Source organism: Simochromis diagramma, unplaced genomic scaffold, assembly GCF_900408965.1.
Source record: "Simochromis diagramma unplaced genomic scaffold, fSimDia1.1 OVJJ01000715.1, whole genome shotgun sequence".
NCBI classification, from domain to species: domain Eukaryota; kingdom Metazoa; phylum Chordata; class Actinopteri; order Cichliformes; family Cichlidae; genus Simochromis; species Simochromis diagramma.
Window position 1 is genome coordinate 838,104 of NW_024387128.1, and position 13,896 is coordinate 851,999.

Here is a 13,896-nt window from a genome sequence, read left to right on the forward strand (position 1 = left end):
TGACATGGTTCATTCCAGTTGGTCCACACTAACTGCCTTGGTTTCCATGTGCCTGGGCATTTATGGATAGCTTAAACTAAAAGGTTTTTTTAGTATTATGATGATATTTGGTGACTCTGCATCTGTCACCAGACTTTGGTGTATCGAGTGTGGACAAAGAGGTGATAATTTACTTTTACTTGAGTTATGAAAAACATTTTTTTCTAACTGATAATTCTATGCCTTCACATGACACTGCTACCAAGTAATTATTTGTTATTCTTGTAATTGGACCAACTTATGGCGGATCTGTAAAGTCATTATAGAATTTATCCTCTCTGTACAATGAATGCCTTTTACCACAGTTTGTGTAATCCATCCCTGGAACATATTTCACAATAAACCAGATTACTGGGTCAATAGATGGATGACGGTCATTGCCTTCTTTAGAGCTGTAAAGCTGGTCTGTGTATAAATCAATTTAGAGATAAATGTCAAGTAATGCTCAGTTCCTCCTTCGTTGCTTGAGGTCAAACTGAAATAAAAAACTGACACTTTTAATTAGCATTCAATTACAAAAGTTACAACTATTTCAGTTGATGTCTAATTTAAATGTGACCTGCATCAGTTACGCAGAGTGTTGTTTTAATTGGGAACTTGATTGTCGATAGTACAGGTTTAGTGGAACATATCGCCAGTGGGTGATAGGATCTTTTAAAGAGTACCTGTTTCTGATTAAATATTTGATATGTAATGTTTCCTTGCTGTCACAACTGCTATAACTGAGTGAATGTCTAGTTACTGCTGCTTGCTACACACTGCACATGTATTTCAGACACTTGCCAAGACTGTTTAAGTGTAACAGAAAAAATTCATCACTTTGAGAAAGCTCTCAAAGTGTTCAGAAACTTCAGTTAAGAAACACTAATCACACTATAAAATTGGTCTAGAAGTCTTGCATATCATTTGCATAGTATGTAATGCTTTCTAAATTTCTTGCTTTCTAATTTCTCTAAAATTCTTCTTTGTGTAATAACAGAGTACTATAGATATATTAATGGGAGAGATTTTATTATTTTGCAAACAAATCTGACTTTATTTTTATTTCTTTATTTCTTTCTTTATTTTAATCCATGGCTGGAGTGTAACTTCAGAAGAAGAGAAGAGAAGGAGGTGAGAATAAAAGCAAATGGAATATATGGGGCAGAAATGCTAATGATAAAGGCATTTGTCAGCTGTTTGGCTCACATTAGAAAAAGCCATCAGGCTAGCAGCAACCAACTCAGAAGCACTGTTACTGTTATACTGCATTTTAGCCTCATGCTAAACTAGTGTACCTTTAGAAGCTAGAAGATGACAGCTTTTAAATAAGGTATGTGGCATGCATTTTGTCCTGATAGTTCTGGTAGAAGATTTCTATTTGGGTGGCCAAAAAGGTAAAAATTGTAAAGGTAGATGTAAACATAACAATTTTCCCAGGAGTGCACATCCCTGCAAATCCATGCCAAACTAAACCACGCAGTGCTCAGAGAAATTGCAAAAACCCTAGAGCAACATCTCAGAATATACAGGCCTCAGTTAGCAAGTTAAATGTTAAAGTTCATGACAGTACAATTAGAAAAAGACTGAACAAGTACAGTCTGTTTGGAAAGGTTGCCAGGAGAAAGCACCTTCTTTCTAAAAAGAACAAGGCAGCACAGCTTAGATTTGAAAAGTGCAATAGCCTGGAGAACAATTGCTCAAGACCATGTCAAAAAAAAATACAAGAAAGCCTGGATCCTTTGAAACAAAATAAAAAGAAATCAGGGGTAACTCCATACTTTTGCACAGTACTTTATTGGCAACATTTAAAACACGGACTTTACAAATTAGGCTGTTTTGTGGTTCAGCATATTGTCAAAGGAATGAGAGGTCAAACCACCAATCTTCTGAGCTTGGCCATCTTCTGTTGCCTACAGTAGAAAACAGACTCATGTATTACATTGTCCAAGAATATAACATTATATATCAGTCAGCAACTAGAGCACACATGAATCATGAATCAGTAATCCATACCCACATTCGCGATATGACAGACTTTTTGGATGAGTGTCTGGAAATGAGCTTCAGGTAAGTCTGCTTTCTTAGCTCACAGGTGTGTGTTGGAGGTGTTACGAGAGCTGTCGTGTTATCCACAGCTGGCAAATATAATCTGAACGAAAGGACAAGACAAACATTGATGCTCGTAAAGGGCAGTTACTCTGGCTAGGTGCTTTGAATACTCAGTCTGAGGCAGAGCAATACCACCGGCACATAAAAAACGTTGGTGATATTGAACAATCCTACCAATGGCTGGAGAAAGCTTGACTGAAAAATAGCACAGAAGCACTAATGATGGCAGCACAGGAGCAAGCAAAACCCTAGGTGCAGGCTTTGCAGAGATGCCCCTGAGACAATCCAACTCATAACAGCAGGGGTGCAAGATGCTAGCAGGCAGGGTATATGTGGAATGCCATGACTAAGTGGCTGGTATGGTATACAGGCATAGGGGTGGGTTAAAATAATGGGTGGGTTAAAAAATCGATTTTCCCGATTCAAATAGATTTTAGTTTGAATGATACGATATCGATTCATTCAAACCTGAAACGCCAGAATCTCAGGTTCAAGCACACGGAACTATTTCAACGATAACCAAACAGCTGAAACAGCAAATCAGAGCAGGTAAACACATTCCTCAAAAAGATGTAAATACAAAGTGTGGATTGTTCACCCAACGGTACGCACACCTACCAGGATGCTGAAATCTGATGAAGTCTTACTCACAGTGTCGGCTTTGTTTTTATACATGGATATAAAAATATGGATATGTACTGATAAATGATCAGAATTATACCCTAATTTCTGATTGTCTGAGTCAAATTGAGTTGAATCAATCGAATTGAATCAGTTACAGAAATCAGTGATGATACCCAGCCCTATACAGGAACATCAGTATGGCCTGGGAGTACCAAGGTCAAAGTGGAATAAGCCCCCTGGGGCAGGTTGACAATGACCAGGTTAAGATCCTGTAGGACTTTCAGACACAGATACAGACAACCAAACTGGTGATGGCTAATATAGGAATACCAACAGATATTAACATTTGCATAATATGATGATACATTGTTAAGATTAGGCTATATCATCACCATAATAAAATAATCTAATTACTGCAAATTTCATTTGTCTCCATATGTTTTAATCTCAAGGTGTCAAAAATAGGCACTAAATCAATATTTGAATCACATATTGTCCTAATCTAAATACATTTGGTAAATGCGTTCTTTTTCTATTGTCATAATTTTTTTTACCAATAAGTATCAATTGAGGAAGTGTATATTTTTGAATGCACCTTTAATTTTACAAGGTTTGATTGCAATGTTTGAGTCAAGCCTGATATCGTCACATTTTAAGGGACTGACCTGAACCCTTTTCTGTATTTTTCCTACAAAACAAACAGCATTTGCTTAAGACAGGCATTTGATGAACTTAGTGCACAAATGTTAAGCTGGATTTTCATCTTACTTATCATAATCTAGCATCTTATAATCTTTATAGATTGTATTTTATGTACTTACTTTTCAGTACTTTTCCAAAGGGGATCTCTGGAACATATTTTTTCTACAGGATACATAGTAACGATCATTAACATTTTAAAACTTCCACTTTTTGCAGAATTGTGTTAATTTTCGACTACATATAAACCCTGACCTGCTTTTTTCTTCTAAAGCAAACTGATGGCTGTAACTACAGCTCCCAACATCCCCAGGATCACTGTGGTTGTAGTTGCTTGGTATATTTCTGTTCTTTCATACACATCCTCTCAACTCCATTCCCATGGGACTAAGTATGGTGGGATGGTCCATAATGCCCATAATGGCATGCATGGCAGCCATTGATGTGAGTATGGAAAGGAATTTCAAGGATTATAATGTGCATATAACAGAATTATTGAGCCGAGCCCCTACTGTGAGAGGGTGCAATTTGCCACGATTGCTACATGCCAAATAGCTAGGAGAAGTAGAATAAGAAAGTGAGGTAACTGTGACCGAGTAAGATGGCTCAAAGTGCATATCGTGCCTTATAGAAGAAAACAACAAAACTCATCTTTAAATTGAACACATTATCATTAAGAGCTGGATCCACAAAAACTGTGAACTACAGTGGTGATTATTCCTCTGCATCAAAAGTAATGAGTCTTATAAGTAGTTGGTGCTTGGCCTGCCGTACTTGAGATTCAGTGCATCTCTGAGCTATTCATGGGAGACAGCTGTCACAGGTTGAGCTCTGGTTGTCACTATTAGCAGAGGCTCCCATTTATAGAGACACTAGTGCACCAATCCTTGTCAGCATCCAGCCACTCTGATACAGGTTATGTTGCCGCTCAGAATCGAGTGAGTGGTACTTCAACCACATCAAGCATGTGCAGAGGGGGGGAAGGGGCTTGAGCAGCTGCCCCTCTCCTGAACTCTAAACTGACCCCTAAATGTGTTACCAGTGAACTAGTGGATGTAAAGAGTTGTTTTTTTTCTTGTTGTTGTTTAAAACCTTTTGACATTTTGAGTTATTTTAGAACCATTATATGTATGTTTCCAATATAGGTTGAATATTACATGCTTAGTAGTCTGTTTTCACCCCTTTCTTGCAAATATGTTTTGTCTCCTATGTATCAGCGCTATCTACCTCTGCCCTGATTGGTCCTGCCTGACAGTAGATTGACTCTCATACATGCAGAGCACAGCCACATCACAGAGTGATGTTTGTGCCTACACATTGCTTGTTCTGCTTTGTATCTAGAAAAAGATGCCCAATGAAGAGCTTTGTTAGATTGAAACGTTGATCTGTTAAATTAAACTTGCTGGGAGCTATCAGAGAAGTGTACTGAATATTTTTGCTCTGCTGCTGTTATCTAACCATGTGCCAGTTAAAAGCATAAAATCCAGATTGTATGGAGTAATAATATCATTAACTTAAAATGACTCGTTGAGCAGAGCTTTGTAGTTTTAATGAAAGTCCCTAAAGCAGTCTGACATTGACATGGAGCAGATAACAGTTGGGTAGATTTTGAGTTAAGTGCACCTCTCCTATTACTATTTTATATTACCCATAGGAGAAGAAAAAAAAGAATATTCTACTGCCTTACTTGGCCCAAACTGCAGAAGGATCAAATCCATACTAATAGCTGTAGGCTTCATATTCCTGCTGAGTAAATTTTCTATTCAAGTAGAGCAATGAAGAGTAGTTGTGATGTTGGCCAGAGCAAAAAGGTAATAACATGTCCTTGCAGTGAAGACATGTGTCACAGCTGGTCAGGGGCTCACAGCCAACATTGTAAGGTGAATGCCAAGGGATAGTTTTGGGACTGAAATAGACACTGGCAATGGGTCAAAAAATAGTTTGGTAAGAGTGAAGAGTAGCAGCAATGGCCTATTTAGAGGTGCAGAAGCTGAATAGAACTCAGGCATGGAGCAACCATTTGAAGAGTCTTTAAATAGTGTATAAAACATAATACAGGGTTACGGTTATCACAGATAATGAATTAGACCTTACTGGGTGGACAAAAAAGAGAGCAACAGATTCTGATAGGAGTGGCTATAACAATTATTTACATGTTATTTATCTGAAGTTGAAAAAAATGTTTCCATGCCCTGGGCTAAGAATAGATGACTACTGTCTTAAGTACCCTCTTAATCATTTCCAAGGGAGGACTGGTGCCATGGCAGAACTTGCAGTCTAAAAAGAGTTGTTTTCATTTCATTTTAAAGGTTTTTAAATACCTGTGCTTAACAGGTAAAACAATGGACCGCAGACATGAGGGAAAGTGAGCAGACATGGCAGAGTGGAGACAATGTCAAGAGTAAGACCTGCTATGATATATTGTTTGGAGACAGAATCAATGACAAAAAGACAAAAGCTGGCAGAGTTGAAGACAGTGAACAATGAAGATTTTCACCAGGACTGATCAGCATTTAGAAATAAATATATATGAAGGACATCTCAGGTTTGGAAACAGAAAATTCAGAGAGGCAAGGCTGAGGTAGTTTGTGCAGCAGAGGGATAGTGGTTATACATATGGAGCTGCCAAGCAAGGTGAGAAGCGGAAGACCACAAAGGAGGCTCATAGATGCAGGGAAGAGAGGCATGCAGATGGTTGATGTGACGGAAGAAAACTAGGGATAGGGTGAGCTGGAGAATGCAGTTGAAAGAAGAGGAGGTTATGTGACTGTCCCCTGGGAAGACTGTATGGAGGAGGCCTTTGAGTGTAAGAGGGCATGGTATGAGGGGCTAGTGGCTGAATGCTGAAGTGAGGGGTGGGAGACCAAGTTTTATCCATGGAAGATAACTGCTACTTGGACACAAGCCAGGGTCTGATTACCCCTGGATGGGTCTGATGTTGGTAGACCCTAAACACCGGTTGGTAGACTCCAGGTTACATCACTGATGATGTGTTCAAGTTGCATGAGAAGATCTTTGGAAGACCATTCAAATTATTCAACCTTATCTCAATCAGCAGCTAAATGGTTGAATCTTTTGTACACAATTGGGTGTTCCAACGGGACAATCATCCCAACCATACACTACCAGTCAAAGGTTTGGACACATCTTCTCATTTAATGTTTTTTCTTTATTTTCATGACAATTTACATTTTAAAATCTCACTGAAGGCATGAAAACTATGAATGAACACATATGGAATTATATTGTAAACAAAAAGTGTGAAATAACTCAAAAAACATGTTTTATATTTTAGATTCTTCAGAATAGTCACCCCAGTCACAAACTGTTTAAACTACTGTGAGGCAGGAGGTACTGCAGTATCTGGCGTGAACCAGCAGACAGCATTTTGAACACTGACCACTAACACTAACATTTCACAGACACTTCACTGTCACTTATCAAAACTTTGACACTTTATATATATTCTTATATTTGTAGATATACTTATTCTTATATTTCTCATATTTCTTTATTCTTATATTTTGCATGTTTCTTGTATTTTGCACACCACTGTTGCTTGTGAAGCTTGCACACAAGAATTTCACTCACATATGCTGTACCATTGTACCAGTAATGGGATGTGACAATTAGAGATGGACCAATCCGATATTACGTATCGGTATCGGTCCGATACTGACCTAAATTACTGGATCGGATATCGGCGAGAAATAAAAAAATGTAATCCGATCCATTAAATATAAAAAAAAACACCTCACAAAACTTGCGACATGGCGTAACTCGGCTCATAACAATAGTGTATGCGCCACGTGATAGAGCGGCTGCTTGTATTTGGAGCCTTGCTACCGAACCAGCATTTCATCTCCGAGAAAGTTATCCCAGAGAAAAGTAAAGCAAGTGTGTAAGTTAATCTCTGAATGTTTGTAAAGCGTTCCCATGTTAAGCTTAACAACCGATATATGGAGCGACTGCCCCTACCTCCCTCCCTTCCTGCTTCTACTTCAATCGTGAAACTGCTTAATGATCAGCTGATTGGCTTTTCTGTCGTGAGTCCGTCTCTCTTGTTTGTTTTTGGCCCAGTTTGCACCAGAAAGAGGAAACCAGCGGCTGAACAACAGCAGCACGTTAAAGCTTGATAAGCTGTTGTTAGGATTTATTTAATATTACTTTCTACACCAGGATCTTTTTCTACACAGCTGACAGCTGGTAACTGTGCAGGGGCGGATCTAGCAAAGTTTAGCCAGGGGGGCCGATAGGGCATGAACAGGGAAAAGGGGGCACAAAGACATACTTTTCTTTCTTATTCTCATTTAAAATGTCGAGCTTTTAATAAATAATTATCTGAATCTTACACCCAAAGTTTTAATCTGATGTAAAATATATAGAAGTCCATTACTGTTTAAAGTAACTGTTAAGTCTAATATACCCTAGTAAGCTATACTACTTTTTCCTTTGGGAAAGTACCATCTGTGAATTCTGCAATTCTGTTGAAGAAAGATGTTGAATCTATTTAATTATTCTTGAAAAATAATTTTTTTCTGTGCATTTTATTTCACCCTGCATCAAATTAAAGTTAATTACATCGATTAAGCATCATGAGGTGGAGGGTGGGGGGTTCCCTATTTTTTTTTTGCTGGGAGTTTGCAACCCTATTAGTTAGGTTGCTTAATATTTCTGCTAAGTACTCTTTAAAATACCAGAATAGGAAGGATGGAGTAGGTTTAAGTTTATTAGATTGATCAGTGTTGCTGAACTATGAAATATTTTGGGTGCAGTGTATTTTTTTTTTTTTTACATACAGGTATAACAGAATAGCTTTAGTGTTGTTGTTTGTTTAAACTTGAGTATGAACTTATACAAAATGCAGCAAGATATTAAAAAAACTGTTTTATTGATTAAAAACACAGTATATCGGATTCATATCGGTATCGGCAGATATCCAAATTTATGATATCGGTATCCGACATAAAAAAGTGGTATCATGCCATCTCTAGTGACAATAACAGTGATTTGATTCGATTTGATTGGCATTCTCTTGATGAGCTTCATGTGGTCGTCACCTGAAATGGTTTTCCAACAGCCTTGAAGGAGTTCCCAGAGATGCTTAGCACTTCTTGGCTCTTTTGACTTCACTTTGTATTCCACCTCAATACATGCTGCCCATATCCAGATATGGGCCAGGCCTGGCTTAGATGGCACTATATATGTGAGGCATGCCATATCTGGCCTGATTGTGGTTTGGTGTATGTGGCCCAGGCCCGTAGAAAACAGGTCTTCCCTGGATCCGGCATCAAGCTGGCACTTCTGACTGACTGGTGTCATCGCAGAGTGTATGTCAGCCAGATGTGGACCAGGTCTGGCAATGATGGTACTGTTTATGTCCCTATTCTCCTATTTTAGTTAGAAGATCCAAATGGCATGTTGCAATACTATATTGCTATGGTGGCCAACGTTTCAAATGCAGGTTTGACAGTTTGTGAGTGTACACTTTATCCAAAACCTAGTAACGGTTTACTCATGTTTACCACTGGGTGGCTGTAGCTCAGGAGGTAGAGCAGATCATCTTCTGATCGGAAGATTTGTGGATCGATCCCTACCTCCTCCAGTCTACATGTCAAGAGTGTGAATGTGTATGAATGTAGTTAGGAATATGACTGTGAAGGTTCTCATTCAGTCTTTAAGTTGCTTGAAGATGTTTTACCTCTCATCTGAGAAGCTTCTTCAGTTCTAGGGTCAAATGGTAGAGAGTCCCAGATTTAAGCCCTGTGGGAGTATCCCCCCGAGAGGGACAAAAGGACCCCCTAATGATCCTCTACCTAATCACATGAGGCAAGGTGTGAAAATGGGTGTGGGTCACAATCAGCCTTCTAGTCAGCCAAGGTTTTGGGTGAGCTCATAGTGAAACCTTGTCCCACCCTATCATGTGATTTCCTGAGGTCAGATGGCCCAGTATGTAAGTTAATCCGTCTGGGAATGGATCTCAAAACTGGATTATAGATGTCGTAAACCATCGCCTCTGTTCAAAGATGGTCACTCACAGTGGACGTAAATGGCTTCTTTCACTCCTCTTTCAAACCATCTGTCTTCTCTGTCCAAAATGTGAACATTGGCATCCTCAAAAGTTTGACTTTTGTCCTTCAGATGCAGATGGACTGCTGAGCCTTGTCCCGTGGAGGTGGCTCTTCTATGTTGTGCCATACGTTTGTGAAGTGGCTGTTTGGTCTCACCAATGTAGAGCTCTGGGCATTCCTCGCTACACTGTACAGCATACACTACATTGTTAAGTTTGTGTTTAGGAGTTTTGTCTTTGGGATGAACTCGTTTTTGTCTGAGTTTGTTGCTGGGTCTGAAGTAAACTGGGATGCCGTGCTTGGTGAAGACATTCTCTGATACACCAGCTACATAGGGGATGACAATGTTGTTCCATTTGTCTTTCAGGGATAGCTCAGTAGGTAAGGTGTTGGCCCCGTGATCGGAAGGTCAGGGGTTCGCTTCCCCTGAGCAACGTACCGTCCCTACACACTGCTCCCTGGGAGCCCAATAGCAGCCCTCGCTAGCTGGTGTCTGATCCTCTTTTATGTGCATCTTTGCTGACTTGATATGTAACTATTCAGAGTTGGGACCAGAAAGCAGAGTTGCAGTCTTACACGCCGCTCTGCAGATTCTCTCCTCCTGTTATCCCCCCAAAACCCCATTTCCATTGAGACTGTGTCAGCTCCCAAACAGACAAAAAACAAAATAAAAACCAGCAATAAACAACTTAAACATAAAGAAAGAACAATACAGTATTCACATCTGAACCAAAGAGTAAAACAGTGAAATGTGGATTATTAAATATTAGGTCTCTCTCCTCCAAGTCCCTGTTAGTACATGACTTAATAATTGATCAACAAATCGACTTACTTTGCCTTACAGAAATCTGGTTACAACAGGATGATTATGTTAGTTTAAATGAATCAACACCCCTGAGTCATTCTAACTACCAGAAATCTCGAAGCACAGGCCGAGGGGACGGTGTGGCAGCAATTTTTCACACCAGCCTATTAATCAACAAAAGACCAAGACAGACTTTTAATTCATTTGAAAGCCTGATGCTTAGCCTTGTCCACCCCAGCTGTGAAACTCAGAAACCAGTCCACCTGGGCCTTACACAGAGTTTCTGTCTGATTTCTCAGATATTTTATCTGATTTAGTTCCCAGCTCAGATAAAATAATTATTGTGGGTGATTTTACCATTCATGTAGATGCTAAAAATGACAGCCTCAACATGGCATTTAATCTCTTATTAGACTCAATTGGCTTCTCTCGAAATGTAAAAGAACCCACCCACCACTTTAATCACACTCTAGATCTTGTTTTAACATATGGCATAGAAGCTGAACATTTAACAGTGTTTCCTGAAAACCCTCTCCTCTCTGATCATTTCCTGATAACATTTACATTTACAATAATTGATTACACAGCATTGGGGAGTAGACTTTATCACAGTAGATGTCTTTCTGAAAGCGCTGTAACTAAGTTTAAGAATATAATCCACCCACTGTTATCATCTCCAATGCCCTGTACCAACACAGAGCAGAGCAGCTACCTGAGGTTGATTATCTTGTTAATAATTTTACCTCCTCACTACGTACGACTCTGGATACTGTAGCTCCGGTGAAAACTCAGGCCTCAAATCAGAAGTACCTGACTCCGTGGTATAATTCTCAAACACGTAGCCTAAAGCAGATGACTCGTAACCTGGAGAGGAAATGGCGTGCCACAAATTTAGAAGATCATCATTTAGCCTGGAGAAATAGTTTGTTGCTTTATAAGAAAGCCCTCTGCAAAGCCAGAACATCTTACTATTCATCACTGATTGAAGAAAATAAGAGCAACCCAGGTTTCTCTTCAGCACTGTAGCCAGGCTGACAAACAGTCAGAACACTGTTGAGCCATCCATCCCTTTAACACTAACTAGTACTGACTTCATGAATTTCTTCACAAATAAAATTTTAATCATTAGAGAAAGAATTACCAATAATCATCCCACAGATGTAATATTATCTACAGCTACTTTCAGTACCATTGATATTCATTTAGACTGTTTTTCTCCAATTGATCTTTCTGTGTTAACTTCAATAATTACTTCCTCCAAACCATCAACGTGTCTTTTAGACCCCATTCCTACAAAACTGCTCAAAGAAGTCCTGCCATTAATTAATTCTTCAATCTTAAATATGATCAACCTATCTCTAATAATCAGCTATGTACCACAGGCATTCAAGCTGTCTGTAGTTAAGCCTGTACTTAAAAAGCATCTCTAGATCCAGCAGTCTTAGCTAATTATAGGCCAATCTCCAACCTTCCTTTCATATCAAACATCCTTGAAAGAGTAGTTGTCAAACAGCTAACAGATCATCTGCAGAGGAATGGCTTATTTGAAGAGTTTCAGTCAGATTTCAGAGTTCATCACAGCACAGAAACAGCTTTAGTGAAGGTTACAAATGATCTTCTTATGGCCTCTGACAGTGGACTCATCTCTGTGCTTGTCCTGCTAGACCTTAGTGCAGCATTCGATACTGTCGACCATAATATCCTATTAGAGCGATTAGAACATGCTGTAGGTATTACAGGTACTGCACTGCAGTGGTTTGTATCATATCTATCTAATAGACTCCAGTTTGTGCATGTAAATGGAGAGTCCTCTTCACACACTGAGGTCAATTATGGAGTCCCACAGGGTTCAGTGCTAGGACCAATTCTGTTTACATTATACATGCTTCCCTTAGGCCAGGGGTGGGCAACTCCAGGCCTCGAGGGTTTTAGATGGGTCCTTGAACCAACACAGCTGATTTAAATTGCAAAATTAGCTCCTCCAGAGGCCTGGTGATGAACTAATCATGTGATTCGGGTGTGTTGACCCAAGGTGAGATCTAAAACGTGCAGGACACCGGCCCTTGAGGCCTGGAATTGCCCACCCCTGCCTTAGGCAGTATCATCAGAAGGCATAGTTTACATTTTCACTGCTATGCAGATGACACCCAGCTCTATCTGTCCATGAAGCCAGATAACACACACCAATTAGTTAAACTGCAGGAATGTCTTAAAGACATAAAGACCTGGATGGCCGCTAACTTTCTGCTTCTTAATTCAGATAAAACTGAGGTTATTGTACTCAGCCCTGAAAAACCTAGAAATATGGTATCTAACCAGATTCTTACTCTGGATGGCGTTACCTTGGCCTCCAGTAACACTGTGAGGAACCTTGGAGTCATTTTTGACCAGGACATGTCCTTCAATGCACATATTAAACAAATATGTAAGACTGCTTTCTTCCATTTGTGCAACATCGAAATATCCTGTCTCAGAGTGACGCTGAAAAACTAGTTCATGCATGTATTACTTCCAGGCTGGACGACTGTAATTCATTATTATCAGGATGTCCAAAAAACTCACTGAAAAGCCTTCAGTTAATCCAAAATGCTGCAGCAAGAGTCCTGACAGGGACTAGCAAGAGAGAGCAGATTTCTCCTGGCTTCCCTTCATTGGCTTCCTGTTAAATCCAGAATTCAAAATCCTGCTCCTCACATACAAGGTCTTAAATAATCAGGCCCCATCTTATCTTAATGACCTTGTAGTACCATATCACCCTATTAGAGCACTTCGCTCTCGCACTGCAGGCTTACTTGTTGTTCCTAGAGTATTTAAAAGTAGAATGGGAGGCAGAGCCTTCAGTTTTCAGGCCCCTCTTCTGTGGAACCAGCTTCCAGTTTGGATTCAGGAGACAGACACTATCTCTACTTTCAAGATTAGGCTTCAAACTTTCCTTTTTTCTAAAGCATATAGGTAGGGCTGGATCAGGTGACCCTGTATCCTCCCTTAGTTATGCTGCAATAGACGTAGGCTGCCGGGGGATTCCCATGATGCATTGAGTTTTTCCTTTCCAGTCACCTTTCTCACTCACTATGTGTTAACAGACCTCTCTGCATTGAATCATACCTGTTATTAACCTCTGTCTCTCTTCCACAGCATGTCTTTATCCTGTCTTCCTTCTCTCACCCCAACCGGTCGCAGCAGATGGCCCTGCCCCTCCCTTAGCCTGGTTCTGCCGGAGGTTTCTTCCTGTTAAAAGGGAGTTTTTCCTTCCCACTGTCGCCAAAGTGCTTGCTCATAGGGGGTCATATGATAGTTGGGTTTTTCTTTGTATCTATTATTGTAAGATCTACTGTACAATATAAAGCGCCTTGAGGCGACTGTTGTTGTGATTTGGCACTATATAAATAAAATTTATATAGTGGGCGGCTGCTTTGAGGAATCTAAAAAGATATATTTTGAGGTATTTATCAATTTTTTCTTTGCTACATAATTCCATGTATATATATATATATATATATATATATATATATATAATTTCACTTCATATATTTGATGTTTTCAGTTTGTATCTACTAGGGGTGGAGC

The 13,896-nt window shown here is 39.6% G+C and overlaps 1 long non-coding RNA gene across 2 annotated transcripts; it reads right to left on the bottom strand.

Annotated features, from left to right (window-relative positions):
- Positions 1–1,457: 1,457 nt before the first annotated feature.
- LOC120743443 lies at positions 1,458–5,377 on the bottom strand. Of its 2 annotated transcripts, none has more exons than XR_005698196.1 (3): positions 5,141–5,377; positions 2,039–2,170; positions 1,458–1,931 (listed from the first exon to the last, which is right to left on the bottom strand). It is a non-coding gene; the product is annotated as an uncharacterized LOC120743443 (long non-coding RNA). The 2 variants fall into 2 exon arrangements; XR_005698195.1 differs by having other exon boundaries at positions 2,035–2,170.
- Positions 5,378–13,896: the final 8,519 nt, after the last annotated feature.